At 50.5% G+C, this 27,182-nt stretch overlaps 1 protein-coding gene across 1 annotated transcript in view; it reads right to left on the bottom strand.

The window, feature by feature from the left end:
- LOC136865920 (uncharacterized) overlaps positions 1–27,182 on the bottom strand; it is a 106,427-nt gene that overhangs the window by 69,110 nt on the left and 10,135 nt on the right. The gene's annotated exons all lie outside the window — the stretch shown is intronic.

Raw genomic sequence — 27,182 nt, 5'->3', positions numbered from 1 at the left:
GGACACAAGAGAGCAGTGGTGAGGACACTAGTGAGCAGATGAGTGAGCAGTGGTGAGGACACAAGTGAGCAGTGGTGAGGACACAAGAGAGCAGTGGTGAGGACACTAGTGAGCAGTGGTGAGGACACAAGAGAGTAGTGGTGAGGACACAAGAGAGCAGTGGTGAGGACACAAGTGAGCAGTGGTGAGGACACAAGTGAGCAGATGAGTGAGCAGTGGTGAGGACACAAGAGAGCAGTGGTGAGGACACTAGTGAGCAGATGAGTGAGCAGTGGTGAGGACACAAGTGAGCAGTGGTGAGGACACAAGTGAGAAGTGGTGAGGACATGAGTGAGCAGTGGTGAGGACACAAGAGAGCAGTGGTGTGGACACAAGAGAGCAGTGGTGAGGACACTAGTGAGCAGATGAGTGAGCAGTGGTGAGGACATGAGTGAGCAGTGGTGAGGACACAAGAGAGCAGTGGTGTGGACACTAGTGAGCAGATGAGTGAGCAGTGGTGAGGACATGAGTGAGCAGTGGTGAGGACACAAGAGAGCAGTGGTGTGGACACTAGTGAGCAGATGAGTGAGCAGTGGTGAGGACATGAGTGAGCAGTGGTGAGGACACAAGAGAGCAGTGGTGAGGACACAAGAGAGCAGTGGTGAGGACACAAGTGAGCAGTGGTGAGGACACAAGAGAGCAGTGGTGAGGACACTAGTGAGCAGATGAGTGAGCAGTGGTGAGGACATGAGTGAGCAGTGGTGAGGACACAAGTGAGCAGTGGTGAGGACATGAGTGAGCAGTGGTGAGGACACAAGAGAGCAGTGGTGAGGACACAAGTGAGCAGTGGTGAGGACACGAGTGAGCAGTGGTGAGGACACAAGAGAGCAGTGGTGAGGACACAAGTGAGAAGTGGTGAGGACATGAGTGAGCACTGGTGAGGACACGAGTGAGCAGTGGTGAGGACATGAGTGAGAAGTGGTGAGGACACAAGTGAGCAGTGGTGAGGACACAAGTGAGCAGTGGTGAGGACACATGTCAGCAGTGGTGAGGACACAAGTGAGCAGTGGTGAGGACACAAGTGAACAGTGGTGAGGACACAAGAGAGTAGTGGTGAGGACACAAGAGAGCAGTGGTGAGGACACAAGAGAGCAGTGGTGAGGACACAAGAGAGTAGTGGTGAGGACACAAGAGAGCAGTGGTGAGGACACTAGTGAGAAGTGGTGAGGACACAAGAGAGCAGTGGTGAGGACACTAGTGAGCAGTGGTGAGGACACAAGAGAGCAGTGGTGAGGACACTAGTGAGCAGTGGTGAGGACACAAGAGAGCAGTGGTGAGGACACTAGTGAGAAGTGGTGAGGACACTAGTGAGCAGTGGTGAGGACACAAGAGAGCAGTGGTGAGGACACAAGAGAGCAGTGGTGAGGACACTAGTGAGCAGTGGTGAGGACACAAGAGAGCAGTGGTGAGGACACTAGTGAGAAGTGGTGAGGACACTAGTGAGCAGTGGTGAGGACACAAGTGAGCAGTGGTGAGGACACAAGAGAGCAGTGGTGAGGACACAAGAGAGCAGTGGTGAGGACACTAGTGAGAAGTGGTGAGGACACAAGAGAGCAGTGGTGAGGACACAAGAGAGCAGTGGTGAGGACACAAGAGAGCAGTGGTGAGGACACTAGTGAGCAGTGGTGAGGACACAAGAGAGTAGTGGTGAGGACACTAGTGAGCAGTGGTGAGGACACAAGAGAGCAGTGGTGAGGACACTAGTGAGAAGTGGTGAGGACACAAGAGAGCAGTGGTGAGGACACAAGAGAGCAGTGGTGAGGACACAAGAGAGCAGTGGTGAGGACACAAGAGAGTAGTGGTGAGGACACAAGAGAGCAGTGGTGAGGACACAAGAGAGCAGTGGTGAGGACACTAGTGAGCAGTGGTGAGGACACAAGAGAGCAGTGGTGAGGACACAAGAGAGCAGTGGTGAGGACACTAGTGAGCAGTGGTGAGGACACAAGAGAGTAGTGGTGAGGACACTAGTGAGCAGTGGTGAGGACACAAGAGAGTAGTGGTGAGGACACAAGAGAGCAGTGGTGAGGACACTAGTGAGAAGTGGTGAGGACACTAGTGAGAAGTGGTGAGGACACAAGAGAGCAGTGGTGAGGACACAAGAGAGCAGTGGTGAGGACACAAGAGAGTAGTGGTGAGGACACTAGTGAGCAGTGGTGAGGACACAAGAGAGTAGTGGTGAGGACACTAGTGAGCAGTGGTGAGGACACAAGAGAGCAGTGGTGAGGACACAAGAGAGCAGTGGTGAGGACACTAGTGAGAAGTGGTGAGGACACAAGAGAGCAGTGGTGAGGACACAAGTGAGCAGTATGTGAGGACACAAGTGAGCAGTGGTGAGGACACAAGTGAGCAGTGGTGAGGACACAAGTGAGAAGTGGTGAGGACACAAGTGAGCAGTATGTGAGGACACAAGTGAGCAGTATGTGAGGACACAAGTGAGAAGTGGTGAGGACACAAGTGAGCAGTGGTGAGGACACAAGTGAGAAGTGGTGAGGACACAAGTGAGCAGTGGTGAGGACACAAGTGAGCAGTATGTGAGGACACAAGTGAGAAGTGGTGAGGACATGAGTGAGCAGTATGTGAGGACACAAGTGAGCAGTGGTGAGGACACAAGTGAGAAGTGGTGAGGACACAAGTGAGCAGTATGTGAGGACACTAGTGAGCAGTGGTGAGGACACAAGTGAGCAGTGGTGAGGACACATGTCAGCAGTGGTGAGGACACAAGTGAGAAGTGGTGAGGACACAAGTGAGAAGTGGTGAGGACACAAGTGAGCAGTGGTGAGGACACTAGTGAGCAGTGGTGAGGACACAAGTGAGCAGTGGTGAGGACACGAGTGAGCACTGGTGAGGACACGAGTGAGCAGTGGTGAGGACACAAGTGAGCAGTGGTGAGGACACAAGTGAGCAGTGCTGAGGACACTAGTGAGCAGTGGTGAGGACATGAGTGAGCAGTGGTGAGGACACTAGTGAGCAGTGGTGAGGACACAAGTGAGCAGTGGTGAGGACACAAGTGAGCAGTATGTGAGGACACATGTCAGCAGTGGTGAGGACACAAGTGAGCAGTGGTGAGGACACAAGTGAGCAGTGCTGAGGACACAAGTGAGCAGTGGTGAGGACACAAGAGAGCAGTGGTGAGGACACAAGTGAGCAGTGCTGAGGACACTAGTGAGCAGTGGTGAGGACATGAGTGAGCAGTGCTGAGGACACTAGTGAGCAGTGGTGAGGACACAAGTGAGCAGTGGTGAGGACACAAGAGAGCAGTGGTGAGGACACAAGTGAGCAGTGCTGAGGACACTAGTGAGCAGTGGTGAGGACATGAGTGAGCAGTGGTGAGGACACTAGTGAGCAGAGGTGAGGACACTAGTGAGCAGTGGTGAGGACACAAGTGAGCAGTGCTGAGGACATGAGTGAGCAGTGGTGAGGACATGAGTGAGCAGTGGTGAGGACACAAGTGAGCAGTGGTGAGGACACAAGAGAGTAGTGGTGAGGACACAAGAGAGCAGTGGTGAGGACACAAGAGAGTAGTGGTGAGGACACAAGAGAGCAGTGGTGAGGACACAAGTGAGCAGTGGTGAGGACACAAGAGAGTAGTGGTGAGGACACAAGAGAGTAGTGGTGAGGACACAAGTGAGCAGTGGTGAGGACACAAGTGAGCAGTGGTGAGGACACAAGAGAGTAGTGGTGAGGACACAAGAGAGTAGTGGTGAGGACACAAGTGAGCAGTGGTGAGGACACAAGTGAGCAGTGGTGAGGACACTAGTGAGCAGAGGTGAGGACACTAGTGAGCAGTGGTGAGGTCACAAGTGAGCAGTGGTGAGGACACTAGTGAGCAGTGGTGAGGACACAAGAGAGCAGTGGTGAGGACACTAGTGAGCAGATGAGTGAGCAGTGGTGAGGACACAAGTGAGCAGTGGTGAGGACACAAGAGAGCAGTGGTGAGGACACTAGTGAGCAGTGGTGAGGACACAAGAGAGTAGTGGTGAGGACACAAGAGAGCAGTGGTGAGGACACAAGTGAGCAGTGGTGAGGACACAAGTGAGCAGATGAGTGAGCAGTGGTGAGGACACAAGAGAGCAGTGGTGAGGACACTAGTGAGCAGATGAGTGAGCAGTGGTGAGGACACAAGTGAGCAGTGGTGAGGACACAAGTGAGAAGTGGTGAGGACATGAGTGAGCAGTGGTGAGGACACAAGAGAGCAGTGGTGTGGACACAAGAGAGCAGTGGTGAGGACACTAGTGAGCAGATGAGTGAGCAGTGGTGAGGACATGAGTGAGCAGTGGTGAGGACACAAGAGAGCAGTGGTGTGGACACTAGTGAGCAGATGAGTGAGCAGTGGTGAGGACATGAGTGAGCAGTGGTGAGGACACAAGAGAGCAGTGGTGTGGACACTAGTGAGCAGATGAGTGAGCAGTGGTGAGGACATGAGTGAGCAGTGGTGAGGACACAAGAGAGCAGTGGTGAGGAAACAAGTGAGCAGTGGTGAGGACACAAGAGAGCAGTGGTGAGGACACTAGTGAGCAGATGAGTGAGCAGTGGTGAGGACATGAGTGAGCAGTGGTGAGGACACAAGTGAGCAGTGGTGAGGACATGAGTGAGCAGTGGTGAGGACACAAGAGAGCAGTGGTGAGGACACAAGTGAGCAGTGGTGAGGACACGAGTGAGCAGTGGTGAGGACACAAGAGAGCAGTGGTGAGGACACAAGTGAGAAGTGGTGAGGACATGAGTGAGCACTGGTGAGGACACGAGTGAGCAGTGGTGAGGACATGAGTGAGAAGTGGTGAGGACACAAGTGAGCAGTGGTGAGGACACAAGTGAGCAGTGGTGAGGACACATGTCAGCAGTGGTGAGGACACAAGTGAGCAGTGGTGAGGACACAAGTGAACAGTGGTGAGGACACAAGAGAGTAGTGGTGAGGACACAAGAGAGCAGTGGTGAGGACACAAGAGAGCAGTGGTGAGGACACAAGAGAGTAGTGGTGAGGACACAAGAGAGCAGTGGTGAGGACACTAGTGAGAAGTGGTGAGGACACAAGAGAGCAGTGGTGAGGACACTAGTGAGCAGTGGTGAGGACACAAGAGAGCAGTGGTGAGGACACTAGTGAGCAGTGGTGAGGACACAAGAGAGCAGTGGTGAGGACACTAGTGAGAAGTGGTGAGGACACTAGTGAGCAGTGGTGAGGACACAAGAGAGCAGTGGTGAGGACACAAGAGAGCAGTGGTGAGGACACTAGTGAGCAGTGGTGAGGACACAAGAGAGCAGTGGTGAGGACACTAGTGAGAAGTGGTGAGGACACTAGTGAGCAGTGGTGAGGACACAAGTGAGCAGTGGTGAGGACCCAAGAGAGCAGTGGTGAGGACACTAGTGAGAAGTGGTGAGGACACAAGAGAGCAGTGGTGAGGACACAAGAGAGCAGTGGTGAGGACACAAGAGAGCAGTGGTGAGGACACTAGTGAGCAGTGGTGAGGACACAAGAGAGTAGTGGTGAGGACACTAGTGAGCAGTGGTGAGGACACAAGAGAGCAGTGGTGAGGACACTAGTGAGAAGTGGTGAGGACACAAGAGAGCAGTGGTGAGGACACAAGAGAGCAGTGGTGAGGACACAAGAGAGCAGTGGTGAGGACACAAGAGAGTAGTGGTGAGGACACAAGAGAGCAGTGGTGAGGACACAAGAGAGCAGTGGTGAGGACACTAGTGAGCAGTGGTGAGGACACAAGAGAGCAGTGGTGTGGACACTAGTGAGCAGATGAGTGAGCACTGGTGAGGACACAAGTGAGCAGTGGTGAGGATATGAGTGAGCACTGGTGAGGACACGAGTGAGAAGTGGTGAGGACACAAGAGAGCAGTGGTGAGGACACGAGTGAGCAGTGGTGAGGACACGAGTGAGAAGTGGTGAGGACACAAGTGAGAAGTGGTGAGGACATGAGTGAGCACTGGTGAGGACACAAGTGAACAGTGGTGAGGACACAAGAGAGCAGTGGTGAGGACACGAGTGAGCAGTGGTGAGGACACGAGTGAGAAGTGGTGAGGACACAAGTGAGAAGTGGTGAGGACATGAGTGAGCAGTGGTGAGGACACATGTCAGCAGTGGTGAGGACACAAGTGAGCAGTGGTGAGGACACAAGAGAGCAGTGGTGAGGACATGAGTGAGAAGTGGTGAGGACATGAGTGAGCAGTGGTGAGGACACAAGTGAGCAGTGGTGAGGACAGTAGTGAGCAGTGGTGAGGACACAAGAGAGCAGTGGTGAGGACACAAGTGAACAGTGGTGAGGACACAAGTGAGAAGTGGTGAGGACATGAGTGAGCACTGGTGAGGACACGAGTGAGCAGTGGTGAGGACATGAGTGAGAAGTGGTGAGGACACAAGTGAGCAGTGGTGAGGACACAAGTGAGCAGTGGTGAGGACACATGTCAGCAGTGGTGAGGACACAAGTGAGCAGTGGTGAGGACACAAGAGAGCAGTGGTGAGGACATGAGTGAGAAGTGGTGAGGACATGAGTGAGCAGTGGTGAGGACACAAGTGAGCAGTGGTGAGGACACATGTCAGCAGTGGTGAGGACATGAGTGAGCACTGGTGAGGACACAAGAGAAAAGTGGTGAGGACACGAGTGAGCAGTGGTGAGGACACAAGTGAGCAGTGGTGAGGACACAAGTGAGAAGTGGTGAGGACACAAGTGAGCAGTGGTGAGGACACAAGAGAGCAGTGGTGAGGACACGAGTGAGCAGTGGTGAGGACACAAGTGAGCAGTGGTGAGGACACATGTCAGCAGTGGTGAGGACATGAGTGAGCACTGGTGAGGACACAAGAGAAAAGTGGTGAGGACACAAGTGAGAAGTGGTGAGGACATGAGTGAGCACTGGTGAGGACACGAGTGAGCAGTGGTGAGGACATGAGTGAGAAGTGGTGAGGACACGAGTGAGAAGTGGTGAGGACACAAGTGAGCAGTGGTGAGGACACAAGTGAGCAGTGGTGAGGACACAAGAGAGCAGTGGTGAGGACACAAGAGAGCAGTGGTGAGGACACGAGTGAGCAGTGGTGAGGACACAAGTGAGCAGTGGTGAGGACACAAGTGAGAAGTGGTGAGGACACAAGAGAGCAGTGGTGAGGACACGAGTGAGCAGTGGTGAGGACACAAGTGAGCAGTGGTGAGGACACAAGTGAGAAGTGGTGAGGACACAAGTGAGCAGTGGTGAGGACACAAGAGAGCAGTGGTGAGGACACGAGTGAGCAGTGGTGAGGACACAAGTGAGCAGTGGTGAGGACACAAGAGAGCAGTGGTGAGGACACAAGAGAGCAGTGGTGAGGACACATGTCAGCAGTGGTGAGGACACAAGAGAGCAGTGGTGAGGACACAAGTGAGCAGTGGTGAGGACACAAGAGAGCAGTGGTGAGGACACAAGTGAGCAGTGGTGAGGACACAAGAGAGCAGTGGTGAGGACACAAGTGAGCAGTGGTGAGGACACAAGAGAGCAGTGGTGAGGACACAAGAGAGCAGTGGTGAGGACACAAGTGAACAGTGGTGAGGACACAAGAGAGTAGTGGTGAGGACACAAGAGAGCAGTGGTGAGGACACAAGAGAGCAGTGGTGAGGACACAAGTGAGCAGTGGTGAGGACACAAGAGAGCAGTGGTGAGGACACAAGAGAGCAGTGGTGAGGACACAAGAGAGCAGTGGTGAGGACACAAGAGAGCAGTGGTGAGGACACAAGAGAGCAGTGGTGAGGACACAAGTGAGCAGTGGTGAGGACACAAGAGAGTAGTGGTGAGGACACAAGAGAGCAGTGGTGAGGACACTAGTGAACAGTGGTGAGGACACTAGTGAACAGTGGTGAGGACACTAGTGAGCAGTGGTGAGGACACAAGTGAGCAGTGGTGAGGACACATGTCAGCAGTGGTGAGGACACAAGTGAGCAGTATGTGAGGACACAAGTGAACAGTGGTGAGGACACTAGTGAACAGTGGTGAGGACACTAGTGAACAGTGGTGAGGACACAAGTGAGCAGTGGTGAGGACACAAGTGAACAGTGGTGAGGACACATGTCAGCAGTGGTGAGGACACAAGTGAGCAGTATGTGAGGACACAAGTGAACAGTGGTGAGGACACTAGTGAACAGTGGTGAGGACACTAGTGAACAGTGGTGAGGACACATGTCAGCAGTGGTGAGGACACTAGTGAACAGTGGTGAGGACACTAGTGAGCAGTGGTGAGGACACAAGAGAGTAGTGGTGAGGACAATAGTGAGCAGTGGTGAGGACACTAGTGAGCAGTGGTGAGGACACTAGTGAACAGTGGTGAGGACACTAGTGAGCAGTGGTGAGGACACTAGTGAGCAGTGGTGAGGACACTAGTGAACAGTGGTGAGGACACAAGAGAGCAGTGGTGAGGACACAAGTGAGCAGTAGTGAGGACACTAGTGAACAGTGGTGAGGACACAAGTGAGCAGTGGTGAGGACATGAGTGAGCAGTGGTGAGGACACAAGTGAGCAGTGGTGAGGACACAAGTGAGCAGTGGTGAGGACATGAGTGAGCAGTGCTGAGGACACTAGTGAGCAGTGGTGAGGACACATGTCAGCAGTGGTGAGGACACAAGTGAGAAGTGGTGAGGACACAAGTGAGAAGTGGTGAGGACACAAGTGAGCAGTGGTGAGGACACAAGTGAGCAGTGGTGAGGACACTAGTGAGCAGTGGTGAGGACACTAGTGAGCAGTGGTGAGGACACAAGTGAGCAGTGGTGAGGACACAAGTGAGAAGTGGTGAGGACATGAGTGAGCAGTATGTGAGGACACAAGTGAGCAGTATGTGAGGACACTAGTGAGCAGTGGTGAGGACACGAGTGAGCAGTGGTGAGGACACAAGTGAGCAGTGGTGAGGACACTAGTGCGCAGTGGTGAGGACACAAGTGAGCAGTGGTGAGGACACAAGTGAGCAGTGGTGAGGACACTAGTGAGCAGTGGTGAGGACACAAGTGAGCAGTGGTGAGGACACAAGTGAGCAGTGCTGAGGACACTAGTGAGCAGTGGTGAGGACACAAGTGAGCAGTGGTGAGGACACGAGTGAGCACTGGTGAGGACACGAGTGAGCAGTGGTGAGGACACTAGTGAGCACTGGTGAGGACACAAGTGAGCAGTGGTGAGGACACGAGTGAGCACTGGTGAGGACACGAGTGAGCAGTGGTGAGGACACAAGTGAGCAGTGGTGAGGACACTAGTGAGCAGTGGTGAGGACACTAGTGAGCAGTGGTGAGGACATTAGTGAGCACTGGTGAGGACACGAGTGAGCAGTGGTGAGGACACAAGTGAGCAGTGGTGAGGACACAAGTGAGCAGTGCTGAGGACACTAGTGAGCAGTGGTGAGGACATGAGTGAGCAGTGGTGAGGACACTAGTGAGCAGTGGTGAGGACACAAGTGAGCAGTGGTGAGGACACAAGAGAGCAGTGGTGAGGACACAAGTGAGCAGTGGTGAGGACACAAGAGAGCAGTGGTGAGGACACAAGTGAGCAGTGCTGAGGACACAAGTGAGCAGTGCTGAGGACACTAGTGAGCAGTGGTGAGGACATGAGTGAGCAGTGGTGAGGACATGAGTGAGCAGTGGTGAGGACACAAGTGAGCAGTGGTGAGGACACAAGTGAGCAGTGGTGAGGATACAAGAGAGCAGTGGTGAGGACACAAGTGAGCAGTGCTGAGGACACTAGTGAGCAGTGGTGAGGACATGAGTGAGCAGTGGTGAGGACACTAGTGAGCAGAGGTGAGGACAGTAGTGAGCAGTGGTGAGGACACAAGTGAGCAGTGCTGAGGACATGAGTGAGCAGTGGTGAGGACATGAGTGAGCAGTGGTGAGGACACAAGTGAGCAGTGGTGAGGACACAAGAGAGTAGTGGTGAGGACACAAGAGAGCAGTGGTGAGGACACAAGAGAGTAGTGGTGAGGACACAAGAGAGCAGTGGTGAGGACACAAGTGAGCAGTGGTGAGGACACAAGAGAGTAGTGGTGAGGACACAAGAGAGTAGTGGTGAGGACACAAGTGAGCAGTGGTGAGGACACAAGTGAGCAGTGGTGAGGACACAAGAGAGTAGTGGTGAGGACACAAGAGAGTAGTGGTGAGGACACAAGTGAGCAGTGGTGAGGACACAAGTGAGCAGTGGTGAGGACACTAGTGAGCAGAGGTGAGGACACTAGTGAGCAGTGGTGAGGACACTAGTGAGCAGTGGTGAGGACACAAGTGAGCAGTGGTGAGGACACTAGTGAGCAGTGGTGAGGACACAAGAGAGTAGTGGTGAGGACACAAGTGAGCAGTGGTGAGGACACTAGTGAGCAGAGGTGAGGACACTAGTGAGCAGTGGTGAGGACACTAGTGAGCAGTGGTGAGGACACAAGTGAGCAGTGGTGAGGACACTAGTGAGCAGTGGTGAGGACACAAGAGAGCAGTGGTGAGGACACTAGTGAGCAGATGAGTGAGCAGTGGTGAGGACACAAGTGAGCAGTGGTGAGGACACAAGAGAGCAGTGGTGAGGACACTAGTGAGCAGTGGTGAGGACACAAGAGAGTAGTGGTGAGGACACAAGAGAGCAGTGGTGAGGACACAAGTGAGCAGTGGTGAGGACACAAGTGAGCAGATGAGTGAGCAGTGGTGAGGACACAAGAGAGCAGTGGTGAGGACACTAGTGAGCAGATGAGTGAGCAGTGGTGAGGACACAAGTGAGCAGTGGTGAGGACACAAGTGAGAAGTGGTGAGGACATGAGTGAGCAGTGGTGAGGACACAAGAGAGCAGTGGTGTGGACACAAGAGAGCAGTGGTGAGGACACTAGTGAGCAGATGAGTGAGCAGTGGTGAGGACATGAGTGAGCAGTGGTGAGGACACAAGAGAGCAGTGGTGTGGACACTAGTGAGCAGATGAGTGAGCAGTGGTGAGGACATGAGTGAGCAGTGGTGAGGACACAAGAGAGCAGTGGTGTGGACACTAGTGAGCAGATGAGTGAGCAGTGGTGAGGACATGAGTGAGCAGTGGTGAGGACACAAGAGAGCAGTGGTGAGGACACAAGAGAGCAGTGGTGAGGACACAAGTGAGCAGTGGTGAGGACACAAGAGAGCAGTGGTGAGGACACTAGTGAGCAGATGAGTGAGCAGTGGTGAGGACATGAGTGAGCAGTGGTGAGGACACAAGTGAGCAGTGGTGAGGACATGAGTGAGCAGTGGTGAGGACACAAGAGAGCAGTGGTGAGGACACAAGTGAGCAGTGGTGAGGACACGAGTGAGCAGTGGTGAGGACACAAGAGAGCAGTGGTGAGGACACAAGTGAGAAGTGGTGAGGACATGAGTGAGCACTGGTGAGGACACGAGTGAGCAGTGGTGAGGACATGAGTGAGAAGTGGTGAGGACACAAGTGAGCAGTGGTGAGGACACAAGTGAGCAGTGGTGAGGACACATGTCAGCAGTGGTGAGGACACAAGTGAGCAGTGGTGAGGACACAAGTGAACAGTGGTGAGGACACAAGAGAGTAGTGGTGAGGACACAAGAGAGCAGTGGTGAGGACACAAGAGAGCAGTGGTGAGGACACAAGAGAGTAGTGGTGAGGACACAAGAGAGCAGTGGTGAGGACACTAGTGAGAAGTGGTGAGGACACAAGAGAGCAGTGGTGAGGACACTAGTGAGCAGTGGTGAGGACACAAGAGAGCAGTGGTGAGGACACTAGTGAGCAGTGGTGAGGACACAAGAGAGCAGTGGTGAGGACACTAGTGAGAAGTGGTGAGGACACTAGTGAGCAGTGGTGAGGACACAAGAGAGCAGTGGTGAGGACACAAGAGAGCAGTGGTGAGGACACTAGTGAGCAGTGGTGAGGACACAAGAGAGCAGTGGTGAGGACACTAGTGAGAAGTGGTGAGGACACTAGTGAGCAGTGGTGAGGACACAAGTGAGCAGTGGTGAGGACACAAGAGAGCAGTGGTGAGGACACAAGAGAGCAGTGGTGAGGACACTAGTGAGAAGTGGTGAGGACACAAGAGAGCAGTGGTGAGGACACAAGAGAGCAGTGGTGAGGACACAAGAGAGCAGTGGTGAGGACACTAGTGAGCAGTGGTGAGGACACAAGAGAGTAGTGGTGAGGACACTAGTGAGCAGTGGTGAGGACACAAGAGAGCAGTGGTGAGGACACTAGTGAGAAGTGGTGAGGACACAAGAGAGCAGTGGTGAGGACACAAGAGAGCAGTGGTGAGGACACAAGAGAGCAGTGGTGAGGACACAAGAGAGTAGTGGTGAGGACACAAGAGAGCAGTGGTGAGGACACAAGAGAGCAGTGGTGAGGACACTAGTGAGCAGTGGTGAGGACACAAGAGAGCAGTGGTGAGGACACAAGAGAGCAGTGGTGAGGACACTAGTGAGCAGTGGTGAGGACACAAGAGAGTAGTGGTGAGGACACTAGTGAGCAGTGGTGAGGACACAAGAGAGTAGTGGTGAGGACACAAGAGAGCAGTGGTGAGGACACTAGTGAGAAGTGGTGAGGACACTAGTGAGAAGTGGTGAGGACACAAGAGAGCAGTGGTGAGGACACAAGAGAGCAGTGGTGAGGACACAAGAGAGTAGTGGTGAGGACACTAGTGAGCAGTGGTGAGGACACAAGAGAGTAGTGGTGAGGACACTAGTGAGCAGTGGTGAGGACACAAGAGAGCAGTGGTGAGGACACAAGAGAGCAGTGGTGAGGACACTAGTGAGAAGTGGTGAGGACACAAGAGAGCAGTGGTGAGGACACAAGTGAGCAGTATGTGAGGACACAAGTGAGCAGTGGTGAGGACACAAGTGAGCAGTGGTGAGGACACAAGTGAGAAGTGGTGAGGACACAAGTGAGCAGTATGTGAGGACACAAGTGAGCAGTATGTGAGGACACAAGTGAGAAGTGGTGAGGACACAAGTGAGCAGTGGTGAGGACACAAGTGAGAAGTGGTGAGGACACAAGTGAGCAGTGGTGAGGACACAAGTGAGCAGTATGTGAGGACACAAGTGAGAAGTGGTGAGGACATGAGTGAGCAGTATGTGAGGACACAAGTGAGCAGTGGTGAGGACACAAGTGAGAAGTGGTGAGGACACAAGTGAGCAGTATGTGAGGACACTAGTGAGCAGTGGTGAGGACACAAGTGAGCAGTGGTGAGGACACATGTCAGCAGTGGTGAGGACACAAGTGAGAAGTGGTGAGGACACAAGTGAGAAGTGGTGAGGACACAAGTGAGCAGTGGTGAGGACACTAGTGAGCAGTGGTGAGGACACAAGTGAGCAGTGGTGAGGACACAAGTGAGAAGTGGTGAGGACATGAGTGAGCAGTATGTGAGGACACAAGTGAGCAGTATGTGAGGACACTAGTGAGCAGTGGTGAGGACACGAGTGAGCAGTGGTGAGGACACAAGTGAGCAGTGGTGAGGACACAAGTGAGCAGTGGTGAGGACATGAGTGAGCAGTGGTGAGGACACAAGTGAGCAGTGCTGAGGACACTAGTGAGCAGTGGTGAGGACACTAGTGAGCAGTGGTGAGGACACAAGAGAGCAGTGGTGAGGACACAAGAGAGCAGTGGTGAGGACACAAGTGAGCAGTGGTGAGGACACAAGTGAGCAGTGGTGAGGACACTAGTGAGCAGTGGTGAGGACACAAGTGAGCAGTGGTGAGGACACAAGTGAGCAGTGCTGAGGACACTAGTGAGCAGTGGTGAGGACACAAGTGAGCAGTGCTGAGGACACTAGTGAGCAGTGGTGAGGACACAAGTGAGCACTGGTGAGGACACGAGTGAGCAGTGGTGAGGACACAAGTGAGCACTGGTGAGGACACGAGTGAGCAGTGGTGAGGACACAAGTGAGCAGTGGTGAGGACACAAGTGAGCAGTATGTGAGGACACATGTCAGCAGTGGTGAGGACACAAGTGAGCAGTGGTGAGGACACTAGTGAGCAGTGGTGAGGACACTAGTGAGCAGTGGTGAGGACATGAGTGAGCACTGGTGAGGACACGAGTGAGCAGTGGTGAGGACACAAGTGAGCAGTGGTGAGGACACAAGTGAGCAGTGCTGAGGACACTAGTGAGCAGTGGTGAGGACATGAGTGAGCAGTGGTGAGGACACTAGTGAGCAGTGGTGAGGACACAAGTGAGCAGTGGTGAGGACACAAGTGAGCAGTATGTGAGGACACATGTCAGCAGTGGTGAGGACACAAGTGAGCAGTGGTGAGGACACAAGTGAGCAGTGCTGAGGACACAAGTGAGCAGTGGTGAGGACACAAGAGAGCAGTGGTGAGGACACAAGTGAGCAGTGCTGAGGACACTAGTGAGCAGTGGTGAGGACATGAGTGAGCAGTGCTGAGGACACTAGTGAGCAGTGGTGAGGACACAAGTGAGCAGTGGTGAGGACACAAGAGAGCAGTGGTGAGGACACAAGTGAGCAGTGCTGAGGACACTAGTGAGCAGTGGTGAGGACATGAGTGAGCAGTGGTGAGGACACTAGTGAGCAGAGGTGAGGACACTAGTGAGCAGTGGTGAGGACACAAGTGAGCAGTGCTGAGGACATGAGTGAGCAGTGGTGAGGACATGAGTGAGCAGTGGTGAGGACACAAGTGAGCAGTGGTGAGGACACAAGAGAGTAGTGGTGAGGACACAAGAGAGCAGTGGTGAGGACACAAGAGAGTAGTGGTGAGGACACAAGAGAGCAGTGGTGAGGACACAAGTGAGCAGTGGTGAGGACACAAGAGAGTAGTGGTGAGGACACAAGAGAGTAGTGGTGAGGACACAAGTGAGCAGTGGTGAGGACACAAGTGAGCAGTGGTGAGGACACAAGAGAGTAGTGGTGAGGACACAAGAGAGTAGTGGTGAGGACACAAGTGAGCAGTGGTGAGGACACAAGTGAGCAGTGGTGAGGACACTAGTGAGCAGAGGTGAGGACACTAGTGAGCAGTGGTGAGGACACTAGTGAGCAGTGGTGAGGACACAAGAGAGCAGTGGTGAGGACACTAGTGAGCAGATGAGTGAGCAGTGGTGAGGACACAAGTGAGCAGTGGTGAGGACACAAGAGAGCAGTGGTGAGGACACTAGTGAGCAGTGGTGAGGACACAAGAGAGTAGTGGTGAGGACACAAGAGAGCAGTGGTGAGGACACAAGTGAGCAGTGGTGAGGACACAAGTGAGCAGATGAGTGAGCAGTGGTGAGGACACAAGAGAGCAGTGGTGAGGACACTAGTGAGCAGATGAGTGAGCAGTGGTGAGGACACAAGTGAGCAGTGGTGAGGACACAAGTGAGAAGTGGTGAGGACATGAGTGAGCAGTGGTGAGGACACAAGAGAGCAGTGGTGTGGACACAAGAGAGCAGTGGTGAGGACACTAGTGAGCAGATGAGTGAGCAGTGGTGAGGACATGAGTGAGCAGTGGTGAGGACACAAGAGAGCAGTGGTGTGGACACTAGTGAGCAGATGAGTGAGCAGTGGTGAGGACATGAGTGAGCAGTGGTGAGGACACAAGAGAGCAGTGGTGTGGACACTAGTGAGCAGATGAGTGAGCAGTGGTGAGGACATGAGTGAGCAGTGGTGAGGACACAAGAGAGCAGTGGTGAGGACACAAGTGAGCAGTGGTGAGGACACAAGAGAGCAGTGGTGAGGACACTAGTGAGCAGATGAGTGAGCAGTGGTGAGGACATGAGTGAGCAGTGGTGAGGACACAAGTGAGCAGTGGTGAGGACATGAGTGAGCAGTGGTGAGGACACAAGAGAGCAGTGGTGAGGACACAAGTGAGCAGTGGTGAGGACACGAGTGAGCAGTGGTGAGGACACAAGAGAGCAGTGGTGAGGACACAAGTGAGAAGTGGTGAGGACATGAGTGAGCACTGGTGAGGACACGAGTGAGCAGTGGTGAGGACATGAGTGAGAAGTGGTGAGGACACAAGTGAGCAGTGGTGAGGACACAAGTGAGCAGTGGTGAGGACACATGTCAGCAGTGGTGAGGACACAAGTGAGCAGTGGTGAGGACACAAGTGAACAGTGGTGAGGACACAAGAGAGTAGTGGTGAGGACACAAGAGAGCAGTGGTGAGGACACAAGAGAGCAGTGGTGAGGACACAAGAGAGTAGTGGTGAGGACACAAGAGAGCAGTGGTGAGGACACTAGTGAGAAGTGGTGAGGACACAAGAGAGCAGTGGTGAGGACACTAGTGAGCAGTGGTGAGGACACAAGAGAGCAGTGGTGAGGACACAAGTGAGCAGTGGTGAGGACACTAGTGAGCAGTGGTGAGGACACAAGAGAGCAGTGGTGAGGACACTAGTGAGCAGATGAGTGAGCAGTGGTGAGGACATGAGTGAGCAGTGGTGAGGACACAAGAGAGCAGTGGTGTGGACACTAGTGAGCAGTGGTGAGGACACAAGAGAGCAGTGGTGAGGACACAAGAGAGCAGTGGTGAGGACACTAGTGAGCAGTGGTGAGGACACAAGAGAGCAGTGGTGAGGACACTAGTGAGAAGTGGTGAGGACACTAGTGAGCAGTGGTGAGGACACAAGAGAGCAGTGGTGAGGACACAAGAGAGCAGTGGTGAGGACACTAGTGAGCAGTGGTGAGGACACAAGAGAGCAGTGGTGAGGACACTAGTGAGAAGTGGTGAGGACACTAGTGAGCAGTGGTGAGGACACAAGTGAGCAGTGGTGAGGACACAAGAGAGCAGTGGTGAGGACACAAGAGAGCAGTGGTGAGGACACTAGTGAGAAGTGGTGAGGACACAAGAGAGCAGTGGTGAGGACACAAGAGAGCAGTGGTGAGGACACAAGAGAGCAGTGGTGAGGACACTAGTGAGCAGTGGTGAGGACACAAGAGAGTAGTGGTGAGGACACTAGTGAGCAGTGGTGAGGACACAAGAGAGCAGTGGTGAGGACACTAGTGAGAAGTGGTGAGGACACAAGAGAGCAGTGGTGAGGACACAAGAGAGCAGTGGTGAGGACACAAGAGAGCAGTGGTGAGGACACAAGAGAGTAGTGGTGAGGACACAAGAGAGCAGTGGTGAGGACACAAGAGAGCAGTGGTGAGGACACTAGTGAGCAGTGGTGAGGACACAAGAGAGCAGTGGTGAGGACACAAGAGAGCAGTGGTGAGGACACTAGTGAGCAGTGGTGAGGACACAAGAGAGTAGTGGTGAGGACACTAGTGAGCAGTGGTGAGGACACAAGAGAGTAGTGGTGAGGACACAAGAGAGCAGTGGTGAGGACACTAGTGAGAAGTGGTGAGGACACTAGTGAGAAGTGGTGAGGACACAAGAGAGCAGTGGTGAGGACACAAGAGAGCAGTGGTGAGGACACAAGAGAGTAGTGGTGAGGACACTAGTGAGCAGTGGTGAGGACACAAGAGAGTAGTGGTGAGGACACTAGTGAGCAGTGGTGAGGACACAAGAGAGCAGTGGTGAGGACACTAGTGAGAAGTGGTGAGGACACAAGAGAGCAGTGGTGAGGACACAAGAGAGCAGTGGTGAGGACACAAGAGAGCAGTGGTGAGGACACTAGTGAGCAGTGGTGAGGACACAAGAGAGTAGTGGTGAGGACACAAGAGAGCAGTGGTGAGGACACTAGTGAGAAGTGGTGAGGACACAAGAGAGCAGTGGTGAGGACACAAGAGAGCAGTGGTGAGGACACAAGTGAGCAGTGGTGAGGACACAAGAGAGCAGTGGTGAGGACACAAGAGAGCAGTGGTGAGGACACTAGTGAGAAGTGGTGAGGACACAAGAGAGCAGTGGTGAGGACACAAGCGAGCAGTGGTGAGGACACAAGAGAGCAGTGGTGAGGACACAAGAGAGCAGTGGTGAGGACACTAGTGAGCAGTGGTGAGGACACTAGTGAGAAGTGGTGAGGACACAAGAGAGTAGTGGTGAGGACACAAGAGAGCAGTGGTGAGGACACTAGTGAGCAGTGGTGAGGACACAAGAGAGTAGTGGTGAGGACACAAGAGAGCAGTGGTGAGGACACTAGTGAGAAGTGGTGAGGACACAAGTGAGAAGTGGTGAGGACACAAGAGAGCAGTGGTGAGGACACAAGTGAGCAGTGGTGAGGACACAAGAGAGCAGTGGTGAGGACACTAGTGAGCAGTGGTGAGGACACATGTCAGCAGTGGTGAGGACACAAGAGAGTAGTGGTGAGGACACAAGAGAGCAGTGGTGAGGACACAAGTGAGCAGTGGTGAGGACACTAGTGAGCAGTGGTGAGGACACAAGAGAGCAGTGGTGAGGACACTAGTGAGCAGATGAGTGAGCAGTGGTGAGGACATGAGTGAGCAGTGGTGAGGACACAAGAGAGCAGTGGTGTGGACACTAGTGAGCAGTGGTGAGGACACAAGAGAGCAGTGGTGAGGACACAAGAGAGCAGTGGTGAGGACACAAGAGAGCAGTGGTGAGGACACAAGAGAGTAGTGGTGAGGACACAAGTGAGCAGTGGTGAGGACACAAGAGAGCAGTGGTGAGGACACTAGTGAGCAGATGAGTGAGCAGTGGTGAGGACATGAGTGAGCAGTGGTGAGGACACAAGAGAGCAGTGGTGTGGACACTAGTGAGCAGTGGTGAGGACACAAGAGAGCAGTGGTGAGGACACAATAGAGCAGTGGTGAGGACACAAGAGAGCAGTGGTGAGGACACAAGAGAGCAGTGGTGAGGACACTAGTGAGCAGATGAGTGAGCAGTGGTGAGGACATGAGTGAGCAGTGGTGAGGACACAAGAGAGCAGTGGTGTGGACACTAGTGAGCAGATGAGTGAGCAGTGGTGACGATATGAGTGAGCAGTATGTGAGGACACAAGTGAGCAGTGGTGAGGACACAAGTGAGCAGTGGTGAGGACACAAGTGAGAAGTGGTGAGGACACAAGTGAGCAGTATGTGAGGACACAAGTGAGCAGTATGTGAGGACACAAGTGAGAAGTGGTGAGGACACAAGTGAGCAGTGGTGAGGACACAAGTGAGAAGTGGTGAGGACACAAGTGAGCAGTGGTGAGGACACAAGTGAGCAGTATGTGAGGACACAAGTGAGCAGTGGTGAGGACACAAGTGAGAAGTGGTGAGGACACAAGTGAGCAGTATGTGAGGACACTAGTGAGCAGTGGTGAGGACACAAGTGAGCAGTGGTGAGGACACAAGAGAGCAGTGGTGAGGACACAAGTGAGAAGTGGTGAGGACATGAGTGAGCACTGGTGAGGACACGAGTGAGCAGTGGTGAGGACACAAGAGAGCAGTGGTGAGGACACAAGTGAGAAGTGGTGAGGACATGAGTGAGCACTGGTGAGGACACGAGTGAGCAGTGGTGAGGACATGAGTGAGAAGTGGTGAGGACACAAGTGAGCAGTGGTGAGGACACAAGTGAGCAGTGGTGAGGACACATGTCAGCAGTGGTGAGGACACAAGTGAGCAGTGGTGAGGACACAAGAGAGCAGTGGTGAGGACATGAGTGAGAAGTGGTGAGGACATGAGTGAGCAGTGGTGAGGACACAAGTGAGCAGTGGTGAGGACACATGTCAGCAGTGGTGAGGACATGAGTGAGCACTGGTGAGGACACGAGTGAGCAGTGGTGAGGACATGAGTGAGAAGTGGTGAGGACACAAGAGAGCAGTGGTGAGGACACGAGTGAGCAGTGGTGAGGACACAAGTGAGCAGTGGTGAGGACACAAGAGAGCAGTGGTGAGGACACAAGAGAGCAGTGGTGAGGACACATGTCAGCAGTGGTGAGGACACAAGAGAGCAGTGGTGAGGACACAAGAGAGCAGTGGTGAGGACACAAGAGAGCAGTGGTGAGGACACAAGTGAGCAGTGGTGAGGACACAAGAGAGCAGTGGTGAGGACACAAGAGAGCAGTGGTGAGGACACAAGAGAGCAGTGGTGAGGACACAAGAGAGCAGTGGTGAGGACACAAGTGAGCAGTGGTGAGGACACAAGAGAGTAGTGGTGAGGACACAAGAGAGCAGTGGTGAGGACACTAGTGAGCAGTGGTGAGGACACAAGAGAGTAGTGGTGAGGACACTAGTGAGCAGTGGTGAGGACACAAGAGAGTAGTGGTGAGGACACTAGTGAGCAGTGGTGAGGACACAAGAGAGTAGTGGTGAGGACACAAGAGAGCAGTGGTGAGGACACAAGAGAGCAGTGGTGAGGACACTAGTGAGCAGTGGTGAGGACACAAGAGAGCAGTGGTGAGGACACAAGAGAGCAGTGGTGAGGACACAAGAGAGTAGTGGTGAGGACACTAGTGAGCAGTGGTGAGGACACAAGAGAGTAGTGGTGAGGACACAAGTCAACAGTGGTGAGGACACAAGAGAGCAGTGGTGAGGACACAAGAGAGCAGTGGTGAGGACACTAGTGAGCAGTGGTGAGGACACTAGTGAGCAGTGGTGAGGACACTAGTGAGCAGTGGTGAGGACACAAGAGAGCAGTGGTGAGGACACAAGAGAGCAGTGGTGAGGACACAAGAGAGCAGTGGTGAGGACACAAGAGAGTAGTGGTGAGGACACTAGTGAGCAGTGGTGAGGACACAAGAGAGTAGTGGTGAGGACACAAGAGAGCAGTGGTGAGGACACTAGTGAGCAGTGGTGAGGACACTAGTGAGCAGTGGTGAGGACACTAGTGAGCAGTGGTGAGGACACAAGAGAGCAGTGGTGAGGACACTAGTGAGCAGTGGTGAGGACACAAGAGAGCAGTGGTGAGGACACAAGAGAGCAGTGGTGAGGACACAAGAGAGTAGTGGTGAGGACACTAGTGAGCAGTGGTGAGGACACAAGAGAGTAGTGGTGAGGACACAAGAGAGCAGTGGTGAGGACACTAGTGAGAAGTGGTGAGGACACAAGAGAGCAGTGGTGAGGACACAAGAGAGCAGTGGTGAGGACACAAGAGAGCAGTGGTGAGGACACTAGTGAGCAGTGGTGAGGACACAAGTGAGCAGTGGTGAGGACACATGTCAGCAGTGGTGAGGACACAAGAGAGTAGTGGTGAGGACACTAGTGAGCAGTGGTGAGGACACAAGAGAGCAGTGGTGAGGACACAAGAGAGCAGTGGTGAGGACACAAGAGAGTAGTGGTGAGGACACTAGTGAGCAGTGGTGAGGACACAAGAGAGTAGTGGTGAGGACACAAGAGAGCAGTGGTGAGGACACTAGTGAGAAGTGGTGAGGACACAAGAGAGCAGTGGTGAGGACACAAGTGAGCAGTGGTGAGGACACTAGTGAGCAGTGGTGAGGACACAAGAGAGTAGTGGTGAGGACACAAGAGAGCAGTGGTGAGGACACTAGTGAGAAGTGGTGAGGACACAAGAGAGCAGTGGTGAGGACACAAGAGAGCAGTGGTGAGGACACAAGTGAGCAGTGGTGAGGACACAAGAGAGTAGTGGTGAGGACACTAGTGAGCAGTGGTGAGGACACAAGAGAGCAGTGGTGAGGACACAAGAGAGCAGTGGTGAGGACACAAGTGAGCAGTGGTGAGGACACTAGTGAGCAGTGGTGAGGACACAAGAGAGCAGTGGTGAGGACACAAGTGAGTAGTGGTGAGGACACAAGAGAGCAGTGGTGAGGACACTAGTGAGCAGTGGTGAGGACACAAGAGAGTAGTGGTGAGGACACTAGTGAGCAGTGGTGAGGACACTAGTGAGCAGTGGTGAGGACACAAGAGAGCAGTGGTGAGGACACAAGTGAGCAGTGGTGAGGACACAAGAGAGCAGTGGTGAGGACACAAGAGAGCAGTGGTGAGGACACAAGAGAGCAGTGGTGAGGACACTAGTGAGCAGTGGTGAGGACACAAGAGAGCAGTGGTGAGGACACTAGTGAGCAGTGGTTAGGACACAAGAGAGCAGTGGTGAGGACACAAGAGAGCAGTGGTGAGGACACAAGAGAGCAGTGGTGAGGACACTAGTGAGCAGTGGTGAGGACACAAGTGAGCAGTGGTGAGGACACAAGAGAGCAGTGGTGAGGACACAAGTGAGCAGTGGTGAGGACACAAGAGAGCAGTGGTGAGGACACTAGTGAGCAGTGGTGAGGACACAAGAGAGCAGTGGTGAGGACACAAGAGAGCAGTGGTGAGGACACAAGAGAGCAGTGGTGAGGACACAAGAGAGCAGTGGTGAGGACACAAGAGAGCAGTGGTGAGGACACAAGAGAGCAGTGGTGAGGACACTAGTGAGCAGTGGTGAGGACACAAGAGAGCAGTGGTGAGGACACAAGAGAGTAGTGGTGAGGACACTAGTGAGCAGTGGTGAGGACACAAGAGAGTAGTGGTGAGGACACAAGAGAGCAGTGGTGAGGACACTAGTGAGAAGTGGTGAGGACACAAGAGAGCAGTGGTGAGGACACGAGAGAGCAGTGGTGAGGACACAAGAGAGCAGTGGTGAGGACACAAGAGAGCAGTGGTGAGGACACAAGAGAGCAGTGGTGAGGACACAAGAGAGCAGTGGTGAGGACACAAGTGAGCAGTGGTGAGGACACAAGAGAGTAGTGGTGAGGACACAAGAGAGCAGTGGTGAGGACACAAGTGAGAAGTGGTGAGGACACTAGTGAGCAGTGGTGAGGACACAAGAGAGCAGTGGTGAGGACACTAGTGAGCAGTGGTGAGGACACAAGAGAGCAGTGGTGAGGACACAAGAGAGCAGTGGTGAGGACACAAGAGAGCAGTGGTGAGGACACAAGTGAGCAGTGGTGAGGACACAAGAGAGTAGTGGTGAGGACACAAGAGAGCAGTGGTGAGGACACAAGTGAGAAGTGGTGAGGACACTAGTGAGCAGTGGTGAGGACACAAGAGAGCAGTGGTGAGGACACTAGTGAGCAGTGGTGAGGACACAAGAGAGCAGTGGTGAGGACACTAGTGAGAAGTGGTGAGGACACAAGAGAGCAGTGGTGAGGACACTAGTGAGAAGTGGTGAGGACACAAGAGAGCAGTGGTGAGGACACAAGAGAGCAGTGGTGAGGACACTAGTGAGAAGTGGTGAGGACACAAGAGAGCAGTGGTGAGGACACAAGAGAGTAGTGGTGAGGACACAAGAGAGCAGTGGTGAGGACACTAGTGAGCAGATGAGTGAGCAGTGGTGAGGACATCAGTGAGCAGTGATGAGGACAGAAGTGAGCAGATGAGTGAGCAGTGGTGAGGACACAAGTGAGAAGTGGTGAAGACACAAGTGAGCACTGGTGAGGACACTAGTGAGAAGTGGTGAGGACACAAGTGAGCAGTGGTGAGGACACAAGTGAGCAGTGGTGAGGACACTAATGAGCACCAATAAGGACATAAGTGAGAAGTGGTGAGGACACTAGTGAGCACACGAAAGGACACAAGTTAGTAATTGAGGACACATTTAGTAATTGAGGACACATTTAGTAATTGAGGACGCAAATAGCAGTGGTGAGGCTGATATACGGATTCAACACTTATCATTACTGAAAGATGTGTATAGTAAATTTCTTTAGGTAAAGCACAATTAAATATGTCGAGTTTATTTTTTCCTGAGCCAGGACATTCTTTCTGTTTTGGCACGTAGAAAAGGAAAAGTCATTACTGACCCATGGAATGTATGAGCATTGTTGAACATTATGGGCAAGTTGTCAAACCACACAATTCAAAACAGCTGTAAGAGGCAAAATAGAGCTGCCCAATTTTCCACTGGCACTTAAAAATTGTAGAAGCAAACTGTTTCAAGGGCAAAGTCCCTGTTGTCATTAGAGAACATGTAGCATTCATGACATCAGGGCTAAACCAGTTTCTTCAGGATGTCAAAAATATGAAGAATGTGGCTACTAGTGGTAAGAACAGTGTGAGATTTCTCTGTAACAGACATTCACTGATGTTAGTTTTAATTTATGACTTGTTCAATGGCTGTGCTCCCATATTCTTCAAGAACTTTGTTATTTACAACAATGACAACTATTATCAAGATTGTGATTTATAATACAAAACCAGTATACAATAAACATTAAGCTCAATCAGTTCATACTGCTGTTTCAACTAATATATACTATTACATACTTCATTTGCAAATGTAACCTACTTCTGCAGCTTTAATTAAGTTGACAGTACTTGGCATGACAAAGAATCAAACTACACTAAATGTTTGACCCCTGAACCTTGACTACACCTTGGAACAGTTTTCCAACTCTCTTTTAAAATTAGTAAACTGTTATATGATTAGTTTTGAATCTTGGCTACTCAGTTCCATCTTATAAACTTTAAAAAGAAACCATAAACTTTATTATCGCTGGGTAGCTGAGACCTGGGAGAATTGTAATAAACATTTACTAATAAAATAATGTCAAGAAGCTGTGAGAAAGTCATGTGTTTGAAAAAACTCCATCTATTCAAACAACAAACAATGATGATATCCTGTTCATGAAATCCCAGGATTTGTAGTTGCAAGTTTTCAAGATTGGATACCACTTAACAACAGGTCATCAAAACCTCAGCGACAAAGATATTGTCTCCATGGTCCAGGAAAAACCTGATGGCAACATTGAAGTTAAAAGATCTCGTGTCAAATTCAGATGTTGCAAATGTTATTGTATCGGAATTACACTATGTAGAACAACACACTGCTATCTGCTGAGATGATTATGCGATGTTAATGCAATATAGCAGCATCTAATTGATTTAATTCCTTATGCAAGAGAAGTTTACTGATTTTTCAAGTTATGTGAAAGTTACTCTTTTAATATACAAGTGAAAGTTACATAATTAAGAGGAAAATTTAGTTAAAAAGTGCATTATAAAACTACATATTAAGTATGATGCTCTGATAAAATACTTCCTCTATATTGCAAGAGTAATTCAATACTGTTTTCCCTCCATCACAGATACAGTTCACTTGGATTAGTGTTGTTTGGATTACCAGGACTCTAATGTACTTCGTATTTACAAGTACCCTAATAAGATATGCATCACCATGTATATCAATGGATGTTTTAGAACACTGGTTCAAATCACGCCTTATGCTTCCTGTTAATGACATCATAATACAGTGAAACTTCCTGTATTGATCAGCAAGGCTATGTTTTATTGATTTAGGAGCTTAGATATGATAATCTGAAATATTTATATATTTTCAAAATATTCCATACCTATATATCTCAATGTCAACGCTGTTAAGCATAATCATTTCTCTGCAATAGGACAGCACATGCACGATAACAAACATAATTTTACGGATATAATGATTTGAAAATATTAAATACAAATCCGAAAGGCCCTTTGCTTAATATATATGAGGAGTTATACATAACATTTGATCAAATCTGATTTACAGAGCCTTTAATTTACCGTTATCAAAAACAGACCTAAACGAAGAGTTATAATTAATTCATGAAATAGCCAGAAAAAAATGGTTATAAAAAAGAGATGATAAATTCCATTATTTGTAAGATCGAATCCCATCCCAAAACTACACTGCCGAAACCAGATAAACCTAGAAAAGATTATGCAACTTTCACTTTTAATAACACGTGTATATATTCTCTATCTCATGTCTTTAAGAAGCATAATCTCAAAACAGCTCTCAGAACTACACATAACAGCAGCATATTATACATAATACCAAATCAGTCAATAATAACAACAAATATTTTCAATTAGGAGTATATCAAATCAGATGTAACAACTGCCTAACAAGTTGCATAGGGCGTACTGGAAGAAATTTTGCGATAAGGTATAATGAACATGACAACGCTATTAAGCATAATCATTTCTCTGCAATAGGACAGCACATGCACGATTACAAACATAATTTTACGGATATAGATAATGATTTGAAAATATTAAATACAAATCCGAAAGGCCCTTTGCTTAATATATACGAGAAGTTATAGATAACATTTGATCAATATACAAATCCCAATTATAATATCAATGAACTAACTGAGGAAACCAACATTTTATTTAATAAAATTATCCCAATTGTAAAGAATGATTACATCAAATTAGTTAACCAGCGTCATACGCAAGCCATAGCGCAGACAGCGGACACGCCGGCCCCGCTCATACACACAACAAGGCTTCCCCCACACACCCCTCCACAACAGCCGACAACATTATCAGAAGTACAAGGTACAATACGCGACAGACAGCCAAACAGCAAACATCTCAACCACCCCCACAGCAGTAAGTAAATTTCATAGAACTCACACTAGTATTCAACTTTTATTTCAGTCAGAATTTCTGATTCAATCATTTTGACTTGCAGATATTCACCATCATAAGAAAGGAAAGAGCCACCATTAACGACCTTGGATTCAAAAAGTGAACAATTTCTAGAACATTAATCAACGCCAAACAAATAGATTATCCAAAAGTTACAAATACTAAATTAGAAAGTGGTTGAGTAATATTCAATACATATTGGTAATGATTATAATAATTTAAGCTTAAAACTTGCAAACAACATAAGAAAGTGTCTGTCTCTTATTAATCTGGACTGTCATCTGAAGTTTACATCCAACGCACATTACAGTGATTTTAATGTTTTAATGTGTTTAAGAGTTTTGCTTATGAGCTATTTCACATAATCCTAACATAATATGCACTGCAACAACGCAAGAACTACCATTATCTGCCGCTTTAGACAGTCAACAGTGCAATTAAGTTAAACCATGTCCACTAATTTTTATTGTGACTTTTATTGTTTTAATGTGTTTAAGTATTATTCTAATATAACCCGAACTGTACAACGTAAGAACCAATATTACCTGCCGCATTAGACAATCAACAGTGCAGTCAAGCACGTTAAACTATATTTACTAATGTTTTATTTTGACTAGTCATTTGTTTTATTGAATTATCAACATGTATATCTCCACACTTAGTGTAAATTATTGTTAAAACAAATATAATACTGATTATTTTACAATTGTTCAATTAAGTTCATTTCATACAGGACTAAATATTCAAAAGATTGGAGATCAATTAAACTGACTAGGCAAATACCTATGTTAAAAATACTCTGACATACTCATCACATTAAAGAAAAGACGAACTCATATTAGTTTCTTACATATGTACATTGAGTCTAATAAGAGCAATTAATTTTGTAATTGTATAATATTGAATTCTCAACATGGGTATAACCACTTTAAAATCGTTGAATTCTAGAGTATGTCATTAGCTCTCAATATGAGGCATAATATGTAAATGCAATTCTAGTGTAGCTGAGGATGACCTCTTGAGAGGTCGAAA

Source organism: Anabrus simplex, chromosome 3 (assembly GCF_040414725.1).
Source record: "Anabrus simplex isolate iqAnaSimp1 chromosome 3, ASM4041472v1, whole genome shotgun sequence".
NCBI lineage: Eukaryota > Metazoa > Arthropoda > Insecta > Orthoptera > Tettigoniidae > Anabrus > Anabrus simplex.
The sequence above is the reverse complement of the archived record's forward strand: the minus strand, read 5'-3'. Positions and strand labels throughout refer to the sequence as shown.